Genomic DNA, 4,801 nt, shown 5'->3' on the forward strand with positions numbered 1-4,801 from the left:
CCAAATGCACAGTGACTTTGCAAAAGTGAAAAACATAAACAAATGGACATGATGAAATCAACACAACAGGTGATGGAAATGTACAACTATCACTGCTCAGCCATCCTGTGTTCATCAGACCAGTCAATTTTGCATTTTGAGCATGTCAAATTTCATATGGTAAATGCACATTGAAACTATATTGCAAATGCGCGCGCACTTGCAATATGATTCTATAGTGAAAAAACATCACCTAATGGACATGATGAAATCAACACAACGAGTGATGGAAATGTACAACTATCACTGCTCGGCCATCCTGTGTCCATCAGACCAGTCAATTTTGCATTTTTTGAGCATGTCAAATTTCATATGGTAAATGCACATTGAAACATGTGCAAATCTTGTAGGCACTTGCAATATGATTCTATAGTGTAAAAACATCACCTAATGGACATGATGAAATCAACACAACGAGTGATGAAATGTACAACTATCACTGCCCGGCCATCCTGTGTTCCCATAGCGAGCATTAATATCAGAATGACCGGTAAATGCATTTACAACCATATTTTTATTTTTTGGGTTACCAGTTGCACAACAATGCACGTGCATTTGCAATATGATTCTATAGTGAAAAAAACATCACCTAATGGACATGATGAAATCAACACAACGAGTGATGGAAATGTACAACTATCACTGCTCGGCCATCCTGTGTTCATCAGACCAGTCAATTTTGCATTTTTGAGCATGTCAAGGATTTCATAGCATGACAAAATGCACATTGAAACATATTGCAAATGCAGCGACTTTGCAATATGATTCTATAGTGTAAAAACATCACCAAATGGACATGATGAAATCAACACAACAGGTGATGGAAATGTACAACTATCACTGCTCGGCCATCCTGTGTTCCCATCAGCATTAATATCAGAATTTGCATGCATTACAACCATATTTTTATTTTGGGTTAAATGCACATTGAAACAATTGCAAATGCGTGCATTTGCAATATGATTCTATAGTGAAAAACATCACCTAATGGACATGATGAAATCAACACAACGAGTGATGGAAATGTACAACTATCACTGCTCGGCCATCCTGTGTCCATCAGACCAGTCAATTTTGCATTTTTGAGCATGTCAAATTTCATATGGTAAATGCACATTGAAACATATTGCAAATGCGCGCGCACTTGCAATATGATTCTATAGTGTAAAAACATCACCTAATGGACATGATGAAATCAACACAACGAGTGATGGAAATGTACAACTATCACTGCCCGGCCATCCTGTGTTCCCATAGCGAGCATTAATATCAGAATGACCGGTAAATGCATTTACAACCATATTTTTATTTTTGGGTTACCAGTTGCACAACAATGCACGTGCATTTGCAATATGATTCTATAGTGAAAAAACATCACCTAATGGACATGATGAAATCAACACAACAAGTGATGAAATGTACAACTATCACTGCTCGGCCATCCTGTGTTCATCAGACCAGTCAATTTCACATTTGCAGGATTTTATAGCATGACAAATTCGTGATGGTAATGCCATTGAACCATATTGCAAATGCACGTGCACTTGCAATATGAAAGTGAGAAAACATAAACAAATGGACATGATGAAATCAACACAACAGGTGATGGAAATGTACAACTATCACTGCTCAGCCATCCTGTGTTCATCAGACCATCAATTTGCATTTTTGAGCATGTCAAATTTCATATTTTTATTTTTGCACATTACCAGTTGCACAACAATGCGTGCATTTGCAATATGATTCTATAGTGAAAAAACATCACCTAATGGACATGATGAAATCAACACAACGAGTGATGGAAATGTACAACTATCACTGCTCGGCCATCCTGTGTCCATCAGACCAGTCAATTTTGCATTTTTGAGCATGTCAAATTTCATATGGTAAATGCACATTGAAACATATTGCAAATGCGCGCGCACTTGCAATATGATTCTATAGTGTAAAAACATCACCTAATGGACATGATGACAGTGATGGAAATGTACAACTATCACTGCCCGGCCATCCTGTGTTCCCATCAACAGCATTTTAACATTTTTCAGAATGACATGTCAAATTTCATATGGTAAATGTTACCATTGAAACATATTGCAAATGCGTGCACTTGCAATATGATTCTATAGTGAAAAAAACATCACCTAATGGACATGATGAAATCAACACAACAGTGATGGAAATGTACAACTATCACTGCTCGGCCATCCTGTGTCCATCAGACCAGTCAATTTTGCATTTTTGAGCATGTCAAATTTCATATAGTAAATGCACATTGAAACATATTGCAAAATGCGCGCACTTGCAATATGATTCTAAGTGTAAAAACATCACCTAATGGACATGATGAAATCAACACAACAGTGATGAAATGTACAACTATCACTGCCCGGCCATCCTGTGTTCCCATCAGACGAGCAGTAATTCAGAATGCATTTTAAATGCATTTACAACCATATTTTTATTTTGGGTTACAGTTGCACAACAATGCAAATGCATTTGCAATATGATTCTATAGTGAAAAAACATCACCTAATGGACATGATGAAATCAACACAACAAGTGATGAAATGTACAACTATCACTGCTCGGCCATCCTGTGTTCATCAGACCAGTCAATTTCCTGCAGGATTTTTATAGCATGACAAATTTCGTGATGGTACCTGCCCATTGAACCATATTGCAAATGCACTTGCAATATGATTCTATAGTGAAAAACATCACCTAATGGACATGATGAAATCAACACAACAGGTGATGGAAATGTACAACTATCACTGCTCAGCCATCCTGTGTTCATCAGACCAGCATCAATTTTGCATTTTTGAGCATGTCAAATTTTTATGGTAAATGCACATTGAAACATGTGCAAATGCGCGCGCACTTGCAATATGATTCTATAGTGAAAAAACATCACCTAATGGACATGATGAAATCAACACAACGAGTGATGGAAATGTACAACTATCACTGCTCGGCCATCCTGTGTCCATCAGACCAGTCAATTTTGCATTTTTGAGCATGTCAAATTTCATATGGTAAATGCACATTGAAACATATTGCAAATGCGCGCGCACTTGCAATATGATTCTATAGTGTAAAAACATCACCTAATGGACATGATGAAATCAACACAACGAGTGATGGAAATGTACAACTATCACTGCCCGGCCATCCTGTGTTCCCATAGCGAGCATTAATATCAGAATGACCGGTAAATGCATTTACAACCATATTTTTATTTTGGGTTACCAGTTGCACAACAATGCACGTGCATTTGCAATATGATTCTATAGTGAAAAACATCACCTAATGGACATGATGAAATCAACACAACAAGTGATGGAAATGTACAACTATCACTGCTCGGCCATCCTGTGTTCATCAGACCAGTCAATTTCACATTCCTGCAGGATTTTTATAGCATGACAAATTCGTGATGGTACCTGCCCATTGAACCATATTGCAAATGCACAGTGACTTTGCAAAAGTGAAAAAACATAAACAAATGGACATGATGAAATCAACACAACAGGTGATGAAATGTACAACTATCACTGCTCCAGCCATCCTGTGTTCATCAGACCAGTCAATTTTGCATTTTTGAGCATTTCAAATTTCATATGGTAAATGCACATTGAAACATATTGCAAATGCGCGCGCACTTGCAATATGATTCTATAGTGAAAAAAAACATCACCTAATGGACATGATGAAATCAACACAACGAGTGATGGAAATGTACAACTATCACTGCTCGGCCATCCTGTGTCCATCAGACCAGTAAATTTGCATTTTTGAGCATGTCAAATTTCATATGGTAAATGCACATTGAAACATATTGCAAATGCGCGCGCACTTGCAATATGATTCTATAGTGTAAAAACATCACCTAATGGACATGATGAAATCAACACAACGAGTGATGGAAATGTACAACTATCACTGCCCGGCCATCCTGTGTTCCCATAGCGAGCATTAATATCAGAATGACCGGTAAATGCATTTACAACCATATTTTTATTTTTGGGTTACCAGTTGCACAACAATGCACGTGCATTTGCAATATGATTCTATAGTGAAAAAACATCACCTAATGGACATGATGAAATCAACACAACGAGTGATGGAAATGTACAACTATCACTGCTCGGCCATCCTGTGTCCATCAGACCAGTCAATTTTGCATTTTTGAGCATTTCAAATTTCATATGGTAAATGCACATTGAAACATATTGCAAATGCGCGCACTTGCAATATGATTCTATAGTGTAAAAACATCACCTAATGGACATGATGAAATCAACACAACGAGTGATGGAAATGTACAACTATCACTGCTCGGCCATCCTGTGTCCATCAGACCAGTCAATTTTGCATTTTTGAGCATTTCAAATTTCATATGGTAAATGCACATTGAAACATATTGCAAATGCGTGCACTTGCAATATGATTCTATAGTGAAAAAACATCACTAATGGACATGATGAAATCAACACAACGAGTGATGGAAATGTACAACTATCACTGCCCGGCCATCCTGTGTTCCCATAGCGAGCATTAATATCAGAATCCGGTAAATGCATTTACAGACCATATTTTTATTTTTGAGGTTACCAGTTGCACAACAATGCAAACGTGCATTTGCAATATGATTCTATAGTGTAAAAACATCACCTAATGGACATGATGAAATCAACACAACAGTGATGGAAATGTACAACTATCACTGCCCGGCCATCCCGAGTTCATCAGGCCAGTC

General features: G+C 37.6%; 1 long non-coding RNA gene across 3 annotated transcripts; it reads right to left on the bottom strand.

The window, feature by feature from the left end:
* Nucleotides 1–561: 561 nt before the first annotated feature.
* LOC127921262 (uncharacterized) lies at nucleotides 562–4,269 on the bottom strand. Of its 3 annotated transcripts, none has more exons than XR_008108581.1 (4): nucleotides 4,133–4,269; nucleotides 1,805–1,997; nucleotides 1,024–1,417; nucleotides 562–628 (listed from the first exon to the last, which is right to left on the bottom strand). It is a non-coding gene; the product is annotated as an uncharacterized LOC127921262 (long non-coding RNA). The 3 variants fall into 3 exon arrangements; XR_008108580.1 differs by lacking the exon at nucleotides 4,133–4,269 and adding an exon at nucleotides 3,740–3,817; XR_008108579.1 differs by lacking the exon at nucleotides 4,133–4,269 and adding an exon at nucleotides 2,957–3,259.
* Between the last annotated feature and the right edge of the window lie 532 nt (nucleotides 4,270–4,801).

The sequence above is a fragment of the Oncorhynchus keta genome, unplaced genomic scaffold (genome assembly GCF_023373465.1).
Source record: "Oncorhynchus keta strain PuntledgeMale-10-30-2019 unplaced genomic scaffold, Oket_V2 Un_contig_21836_pilon_pilon, whole genome shotgun sequence".
In the NCBI taxonomy this organism is placed as follows: domain Eukaryota; kingdom Metazoa; phylum Chordata; class Actinopteri; order Salmoniformes; family Salmonidae; genus Oncorhynchus; species Oncorhynchus keta.